Source organism: Lagenorhynchus albirostris, chromosome 11, assembly GCF_949774975.1.
Source record: "Lagenorhynchus albirostris chromosome 11, mLagAlb1.1, whole genome shotgun sequence".
NCBI classification, from domain to species: Eukaryota; Metazoa; Chordata; class Mammalia; order Artiodactyla; family Delphinidae; genus Lagenorhynchus; species Lagenorhynchus albirostris.
In genome coordinates this window covers 64190433-64200802 of record NC_083105.1, presented here as the reverse complement: position 1 = coordinate 64200802, position 10370 = coordinate 64190433, and positions in this window count along the sequence as shown.

The window sequence follows — 10370 nt, the reverse complement described above, 5'->3', positions numbered from 1 at the left end:
GCTTCTGCTAAACTTCTTCTGACCATGGGCTGAAGGATCATCCGTCCTCTGTCTTCCAGACTCTTGTTTACTCTTTCACCAACCTCTAATTGCCGTTCAACCTCTTTAAGGAAGCATCACTTTAACATCCCAGACACAGTCATGTCTTCTTTCTCCAGATAGCAGAAGGCCTGATTGTCTGAACCAATCATTTTCATATTTTACAGATCTTACTTTTTTCTTTAACATCTTTACTGGAGTATAATTGTTTTACAATGTTGTGTTAGTTTCTGCTGTATAACAAAGTGAATCAGCTATACGTATACATATATCCCCATATCCCCTCCCTCTTGTGTCTCCTTCCAGCCCTCCCTATCCCACCCCTCTAGGTGGTCACAAAGTACCCAGCTGATCTCCCTGTACTATGTGGCTGCTTCCCACTAGCTGTCTATTTTACACTTGGTAGTGTATATATGTCCATGCCTCTCTCTCGCTTCATCCCAGCTTACCCTTCCCCCGCCCTGTGTCCTCAAGTCCATTCTCTACGTCTGCGTCTTTATTCCTGTCTTGCCCCTAGGTTTTTCAGAACCTTTTTTTTTTTAGATTCCATATATATGTGACAATACATGGTATTTGTTTTTCTCTTTCTGACTTACTTCACTCTGTATGACAGACTCTAGGCCCATCCATCTCACTACAAATAACTCAATTTCGTTTCTTTTTATGGCTGCGTAATATTCTATTGTATATATGTGCCACATCTTCTTTATCCATTCATCTGTCGATGGACACTTAGGTTGATTCCTTGTCCTGGCTATTGTACAGAGTGCTACAATGAATATTGTGGTCCATGACCCTTTTTGAATTATGGTTTTCTCTGGGCATATGCCCAGTAGTGGGATTGCTGGGTCGTATGGTAATTCTATTTTTAGTTTTTTAAGGAACCCTCATACTATTCTCCATAGTGGCTGTATCAATTTACATTCCCACCAACAGTGCAAGAGGGTTCTCTTTCCTCCACACCTTCTCCAGCATTTATTGTTTGTTGATTTTTTGATGATGGCCATTCTGACTGGTGTGAGGTGATACCTCATTGTAGTTTTGATTTGAATTTCTCTAATGATTAGTGACGTTGAGCATCCTTTCATGTGTTTGTTGGCAATCTGTATATCTTATTTGGAGAAATGTCTATCTAGATCTTCTGCCCATTTTTGGATTGCGTTGTTTGTTTTTTTGATATTGAGCTGCATGAGCTGCTTGTATATTTTGGAGAGTAATCCTTTGTCAGTTGCTTCATTTGCAAATATTTTCTCCCATTCGAGGGTTGTCTTTTTGTCTTGTTTATGGTTTCCTTTGCTGTGCAAAAGCTTTTACGTTTCATTAGGTCCCATTTGTTTATTTTTGTTTTTATTTCCATTACTCTAGGAGGTAGGTCAAAAAGGATCTTGCTGTGATTTATGTCATAGAGTGTTCTGCCTATGTTTTCCCCTAAGAGTTTTATAGTGTCTGGCCTTACATTTAGGTCTTTAATCCATTTTGAGTTTATTTTTGTGTATGGTGTGTGCGTTGAGTCTTCATTGCTGTGCACAGGCTTTCTTTAGTTGCAGCGAGTGGGGGCTACTCTTCGTTGCGGTGTGCGGGCTTCTCATTGCGGTGGCTTCTCTTGTTGTGGAGCACGGGCTCTAGGTTCACCGGCTTCAGTAGTTGTGGTGCACGGGCTCAGTAGTTGTGGCTGGTGGGCTCTAGGGCTCAGGCTCAGTAGTTGTGGCGCACGGGCTTAGCTGCTCCATGGCATGTGGGATCTTCCCCAACCAGGGATCGAACCATGTCCCCTGCCTTGGCAGGCAGATTCTTAACCCGTGTGCCACCAGGAAAGTCCGACCCTGAAAATTTCAGCGTGTGAAAAGGAGAAGCAAGTATAAGATTGATGAGGTTAAATTAAAATCCTATATAGTTCTGCATTTGAACTAGAAGCATCACTATGAAACCATGATGATGTTATCTTTTTTTTTTTTATTGAAGTAAACTTGATTTACGTGTTGTGCCAATCTCTGCTGTACAGCAAAGTGACTCGGTTATACACATATTGACAGTTTTATATATATATTCTTTTCCATTCTGGTTTATCACAGGATATTGAAGATAGTTCCCTGTGTTATACAGTAGGACTTTGTTGTTTATCTTACTATATATAATAGCTTACATCTGCTAATCCCAAATTCCCAGTCCTTCCCTCCCCTACTCTCCACCTTGGCAACCACTAGTCTGTTCACTATGTCTATGAGTCTGTCTCAGTTTTGTAGATAGGTTCATTTGTGCCATATTTTAGATTCCACATATAAGTGATATCGTATGTTATTTGTCTTTCTCTTTCCGACTTACTTCACTTAGTATGATAACCTCTAGTTACATCCATGTTGCTGCAAATGGCATTATTTCATTCTTTTTTATGGCTGAGTAGCATTCCATGGTATATATGTACCACATCTTCTTTAACTATTCATCTGTCGATGGACATTTAGATTGTTTCCATGTTTTGGCTATTGTGAATAGTGCTGCTATGAACGTACAGGGTGCGTGTGTCTTTTTTTTATAGTTTTGTCCAGGTATATGCCCAGGAGTGGTATTTTTGGATCATAATGTAATTCTATTTTTAGTTTTATAAGGAACCTCCACACTGTTTTCCATAGTGGCTGCACCAATTTACATTCCCACCAACAGTGTAGGAAGGTTCCCTTTTCTCCACAGCCTCTCCAGTATTTGTTATTTGTAGACTTTTTAATGATGGCCATTCTGACTGCTGTGAGGTGGTACCTCATTGTAGTTTTGATTTGCATTTCTCAAATAATTAGTGACATTGAGCATCTTTTCTTGTGCCTACTGGCCATCTGTATGTCTTTTTTGGAGAAATGTCTATTAAGGTCTTCTGCCCATTTTTCAGTTGGGTTGTTTGGTTTTCTGTTGTTGAGTTGTATGAGCTGTTTGTATATTTTGGAGGTTAAGCCCTTGTCTGTCACATCATTTTCAAATATTTTCTCCCATTCTGTAGGTAGTCTTTTCATTTTTTTTTAATGGTTTCCTTGCTGTGCAAAACTTGGTAAGTTTGATTCTCATTTGTATATTTTTGTTTTATATCTATTGCCTTGGGAGACTGATCTAAGAAAACACTGGTATGGTTTATGTCAGAGAATGTTTTGCTATGCTCTCTTCTAGGAGTTTTATGGTGTCATGTCTTATGTTTAAGTCTTTAAGCCATTTTGAGTTTGTTTTTGTGCATGGTGTCAAGGTGTATTCTAACTTCACTGATTTACATGCAGCTATCCAACTTTCCCAGCACCACTTGCTGAAGAGACTTTTTCCCATTTTATATTCTTGCCTCCTTTGTCAAAGATTAATTGACCATAGGTGTGGGGGTTTATTTCTGGGCTCTTTATTCTGTTCCATTGATCCATATGTCTGTTTTTGTACCAATACCACACTGTTTTTATTACTGTAGCTTTGTAGTATTGTATGAAGTCTGGGAGAGTTATGCCTCCTACTTTGTTTTTTTTTCCTCAGGATTGCTTTGGCAATTCTGGGTCTTTTATGGTTCCATAACTTGTTCTTAGTTTTCTTCTAATAAATCTCCCTTCTTGCTTAAACAAAAAGCATGAGCTAAATAAAGGAGGAAAGACAGTCTCTTCAAAACTCTTAGAGGAAAACATAGGCAGAACACTCTATGACATAAATCACAGCAAGATCCTTTTTGACCCACCTCCTAGAGAAATAAAAACAAAAATAAACAAATGGGACCTAATGAAACGTCAAAGCTTTTGCACAGCAAAGGAAACCATAAACAAGACGAAAAGACAACCCTCAGGCTGGGAGAAATATTTGCAAAGGAAGCAAATGACAAAGGATTACTCTCCAAAATATACAAGCAGCTCATGCAGCTCAATATCAAAAAACAAACAGGGCTTCCCTGGTGGCGCAGTGGTTGAGAGTCCACCTGCCGATGCAGGGGACACGGGTTCGTGCCCTGGTCCGGGAAGATCCCACATGCCATGGAGCGGCTGGGCCCGTGAGCCATGGCCGCTGAGCCTGTGCGTCAGGAGCCTGTGCTCCGCAACAGGAGAGGCCACAACAGTGAGAGGCCCGCATACCACAAAAAAAAAAAAGAAAGAAAGAAAGAGAAAAACAAATACCGTATGCTAACGCATATATATGGAATCTAAAGGAAAAAAAAAATGGTTCTGACGAACCTAGGGGCAGGGCAGGAATAAAGATGCAGACGTAGAAAATGGACTTGAGGACACGGAAGGGGAAGGGTAAGCTGAGACGAAGTGAGAGAGTAGCACTGACATATATACAGTACCAAATGTAAAACAGATAGCTAGTGGGAAGCAGATGCATAGCACAGGGAGATCAGCTCGGTGCTTTGTGACCACCTAGAGGAGTGGGATAGGGAGGGTGAGAGGGAGACCCAAGAGGGAGGAGATATGGGGATATAGATATATGTATAGCTGATTCACTTTGTTATACAGCAGAAACTAACACAAAATTGTAAAACAATCATACTCCAACAGAAGAATGAATACAAAACAGGTAGCAATACCATTAAATATTGTAGTTAATGTGAGTGAGAGCAAGTATCAACGTGAATAAACCTTAAAACAAATTGAATGAAAAACAAGGTAGAGAATAATATGCAGAGTATTATGTCATTCGTTTAAAGTTTAAAACCATACAAAACAATACATATATTGTTGTGGGCATATACATGTATAATAAAGACATGAAAATCTGCATAGAAATAATACACACAAATTCAAAATCTTCTGTAAAAATAGCCTCAAGTAGAGACTATTTATTCTCCCAAACCCAGGTATATCTGGATCTAGAAGTAATCAATCTCACTCCTGGCACTTTTTTAAAAATTGAAGTATAGATGATTTACAATGTTTTATTAGTTTCTGGTGTACAGCAAAGTGATTCAGTTATATACATATATATATATATAAAAAAAATATTCTTTTTCAGACTCTTTTCCATTATAGTTTATTACAAGACATTGAATATACTTCCTTGTGCTATACAGTAGGACCTTGCTGTTTATCTATTTTATGTATAGTAGTTTGTATCTGCTAATTCCTAATTTATCTCTCCCCCCGCCACCTTTCTCCTTTGGTAACCATAAGTTTGTTTTCTATGTGAATCTCTTTCTGTTTCGTAATAAGTTCATTTGTATAATTTTTTAGATTCCACATATAAGTAATGTCATATGGTATTTGTCTTTCTCTTTCTGACTTACTTCACTTAGTATGATAATCTCTAGGTCCATTTGTTGCTGCAAATGGCATTATTTCATTCTTTTTTATGGCTAATATTCCACTGTGTATATATATATACCACATCTTCTTTATCCATTCATCTGTCAATGGACATTTAGTTTGCTTCCATGTCTTGACTATTGTAAATAGTGCTGCTGATGGGGTGCACATGTCTTTTCAAATTAGAGTTTTGTCCAGATGTACGCCCAGGAGTGGGACTGCTGGATCACATGGGAACTGTTTTTAGTTTTCTGAGGAACCTCCATACTGTTCTCCACAGTGGCTGCACCAATTTGCATTCCCACCAACAGTGTACGAGGGTTCCCTTTTCTCCACACCCTCTCCAGCATTTATAATTGGTAGACTTTTTGATGATGGCCGTCCTGACTAGTGTGAGGTGGTACCTCATAGTAGTTCTGATTTGCATTTCTCTAATAGAAATTCTCTAAAAGATGTTGAGCATCTTTTCATGTGCTTACTGGCCATCTGGTTATCTTCTTTGGAGAAATGTCTTTTTAGGCCTTCTGCCCATTTTTTTATTGGGTTGCTTGTTTTTCTTTTTTGTTTGTTTCATTTTGTTTGTTATTGAGCTGTGTGAGCTATTTGCATATTTTCAAAATTAAGCTCTTGTCGGTCACATTGTTTGCAAATATTTTCTCCCAGTCCGTAGGTTGTCTTTTCATTTTGTTTATAGTTTACTTTGCTGTGCAAAAGCTACTCCTGGCACTTTAAGACCATCACTAACTCCACCTTCTTTTAAAGTCTCTTGTTTCTTTGAGGTTTATGTATTTTGGCCATATGCCTACCATCTCCCTTTGGTTACTCTCCCTCATTCCTTGAGAACACTGGAACTTACTTCATAGAATTCCTCTCCAACCCAAGATCTACTCCTACCCCCAAGTGATTCAAACATCCATATGAGTGTCCTCTCCAAAACCTAGCCTCCTCAACACAATAAGCCTCACCTCTGCTCCACTTCAGTCACCCATTCCCATGGTCTCATCTTGAATCTTGCCATCACCTAGAACTGCGTCACCTCTGATATGCACCTGAAATTAATATAATATTGTAAATCAACCATATTTCAATTTAAAAAATTAAGTGAACATTTAAACTATAGAACACATCAATATGATGAAATACTACTCAGCAATAAAAGGAACCAACTACCGATACAGGCAAATTAAATTAGATGGATCTCAAGGGCATTTTGCAGAATGAAAACAATCTCAAAAGGTCACGGACTGTATGGTTCCATTTATACAACATTTTTAAATTACAAAATTATAAAGGCAGAGAACAAATTAGTACTTGCCCAAAGTTAAGTATGATGGGAAGGAGAGGGTGGATGTGACTATAAAAGGGGTAGCATGAAAGAGATCTTGTGGTGATAGAACAGTTCTATACCTTGATTGCAGTGGTCGTTACACAAATCTATACATACATGTGATAAGATGAAAAAGAACTATACACACACATTGTACCAATGCCAAATTCCTGATTTTGATATTGTACTATAGTTATGTAAGATGTAACCACTGGGGAGAACTGGTTAGAGTATACACAGGATCTCTCTGTACAATCTTTGCAACTTTCTGAGAAAAATCTATAATTATTTCAAAACGTAAAAGTTAAAAAAAATTTTTTTTAAAAGAGAGAGCAGGAAAGCTGATATACATATGCTAATGTGAGGCCAAATAAACAGGCATACCTCAGAGATATTGCACGTTCAGTTCCAGACCACCACATTAAAGCCAATATCACAATAGTGAGTCACACAAATTTTTTGGTTTCCCAATGCATATAAAAGTTTAGTTTACATTATACTATAGTCTATTAAGTATGTAACCGCAGTATGTCTAAAAAAACAATGTACATACTTTAAAAATACTTTATTGCTAAAAAATGCTAACCATCATCTGAGCCTTCAGCAAGTCGTAATCTCTTTGTTGGTGGAGGGTCTCGCCTCGAAAAAGTTTGAAATATTGTGAAAATTATCAAAATGTGACAGAGACACAAAGGGAGCAAATGCTGTTGGAAAAAATGGTGCCAATAGATTTGCTTGACACGGGGTTGCCACAAACCTTTAATTTGTTTAAAAAAAACCAGTATATGCAAAGCACAATAAAGCAAAGTAAAATAAAATGAGATATGCCTGTACTTTTAGGCAAAAGCACTACTAGATGTAAAAATAATAGATTATTTGAGGCAGAAAGTAGGAAGAAATAATAAAGATAAGAGCACAATTACATAAAATAGAAAACAAAAATCCATTAGAAAAGGACAACTCAACCAAAAGTCTAATGAAAAACTAATGAAATTGATAAATATCTAGAGAGACTAAGAAAAAAAAGGGAGAATGCACTGATAGTCAATAACAGGAATGAAACAAAGAGAATCACTAAATGTTATTCAGTCTTAAAATAGATAAGATTATATTATAAATAACTGTAATAAGTTTGAAGATTTATGTGAAATGGGCAGATTCCTAGAAAATACATAACTTACCAAAACCAACACAAGGAGAAACAGTAAATTTTAGTAATCACGTATCAGTAGATAAACTGAATCAGAAAACAAGTCTTTCCACAAAGAAAACTTTAGCCTCATATGGCTCCATAGGCAAGTTCGACTAAATATTCAAGGAAAAAAAAATAATTCAAATCTTACACAAACTATTCCAAAGAATGTGAAAAAAGGATAGAAGCCCAACTCACTTTATGGGTAGCATAACCATGATAGCAAAACAAAAAAATTACCAACCAATTTCATTTATAAGCCCAGATGCAAAATTTCCAAAATATACATATATAAACAGAGAGAGAGAGAGGAGAGACAGTGCCTAAATCCAAGAATGTCTAAAAAGAATAATAAAATATGACCAGTAGGGTTTATATGAGGAATAAAAAAAATGCTTATAATTAGCAATAAATCTCTTTCAACATATTAGACATAAAAAAAGAAAAATCATAGTCATCTCAATAGATGCAGAATTCTTCTGAAAAATTTCAGTGATTTTTTTTTTCAATTTAGCAAACCAGGAATAGAAAGGAAACTTGCTAACCTGATAGTATCTGCCAAAAAAAACCTGCAGCAAATTTTTTAAGTCCATATCCTTCTGAATCCAAACCCCAGACACATGGCCACATTTTAATGCTTTCTTTTCAAATAAATCCAAGAAGTTGAATATGGCTGGAGAGTAATGTGTAAGAGAAGGAACATTTCCTTGAGCTGACATTAGATAAGTAAGGTCAGATCATGAAGGGTCTTAAATGTCATCATACTAAAGAGCTGTTTGTTCCTGACAACAGTGAGATACCACTGAAGGCTAGAGGTTGGCATAAGCAGTGGAGTGACTGGATAAAGTTTCTTTCCAAAATCATTCTGGCTGCAGTATGGGTTAAAGAAGGGTAAAACTTCAGGCTGCGAAACCAGTTAGAAGGTTTTCTCGAGAGAGAAAACAAGGGGTCACAGATTCCAGTCCCTGCAGGAGCCAGACATGTAACAAAAACGAGTGAAGCAGGCAGGTCCTAAAGACAATAGGGAATGGCGGGAACTGTGAAAAATCAAAAGCACATAACTTCTCTAAAAAGATAGCCACTATTCAGCTCCAATTAATAAGTTTTCATGCAAGAATACTGCCCGGTATTGCTAGATCTTACAAATTTTCAAGAAAATTTCAATGTAACTTTTTTATTTTTAAAATTGTGCAAAACTAAACCCAATCAAATGGCCAAATCTGGTGCAAACGTCACCAGTTTGCAACCTGTGGTTCAAAATAAGGTAATGTCAGTAGAGATAAAGGGGACAAACTCAGGGGATATTATGAAGGAAGAATCAACCAGATAGTAATCAATCAGATGTGGGCTACAGAGTAGAGGAAGGACAATGGATGACTGCTAGGCTTCCAGTTTAGGCAGAGAGGATGGTATGCCATTCACTAAGTCATGAGACATAGGTAGAGGAGGTTTAAAGGACATTCAGGTAGCTATCGCTAATCGGCAGCACAAATATAGGGCTGGGGGAGGGAATAGAAGTCATTTTTCAAACCGTAGCCCTCAATTCTCTACGCATCACTCCCATCCCTACATCTTCGACTCAGCTGCATAAGTGACACCTGATCAAAGCAGGAGGGCACTAGAACCAGCAGACTAGATCCGAGGGACTTTGGTTAGATACACTGTTCAAATGCAGCCATCCACAGGGGCTGAACAGTGAGGCCAGTTGGTATTGCCTGATGATGCCAGGATAGTGACAGTCTTGATGACCTGGGGTTACAAAACCAGGGTGGCCAATCATTGCAGGTTGTAGGATTTGGGCAGCCGAGCCAGCTGGGGACCCCAAAGTGTTAGGAAAATAAAAGAACAGGGAATCCAGAAAATACTGTCTCCACTTAGAGGAAGCTAGATTCAAAGAAGATTGAAACTATGACCTCTTGCCCATTATACTATCCTGGTTGCTGGATTCTGAAGGCATCAACCTATCTTTATCCCAGCCACATACTGTTTACAAAGCTTCCTGTAAGAAGGAAATCTTGCCATTTGCAACAATGGACCTTGACAGCATTATGCCAAGTGAAATAAGTGAGACAGAGAAAAATAAACACCTTATCTCACTTAAATGTGGAATCTAAAAAAAACCCAAACTCATAGAAACAGAAAGCAGATTTGTGGTTGCCAGAGGTGAAGGGGGATGGAGGGGTGGGGATAGGGGGAATGGGTGAAGGTAGTCAAAAGATACAAACTTCCGGTTATAAGATTAATACATTCTGGGGATGTAATGTACAGTTAATTTTTAAAGATAGCTGAAGGGTGAGAGAGACAGAGGGGTTCCTTAAAAGGGGGCCCTTATCACCTGCAGCATAAGAGCAGGCTCCGCTGAGGAGCATGCTGGGGACTTAGTAAGAGTTGAACTCCAGAGAAACTGGAGTTTACAAAACAATCACACTGGGTGATGTGGATGCTAGTGGTTTGCAGGTTACCTTTAAAAACAATGGGAAGATGGGACTTCCCTGGTGGTCCAGCGGTTCGGACTCCATGCTTCCACTGCAGGTGGCACAGGTTTGATCCCTGGTCGGGGAAC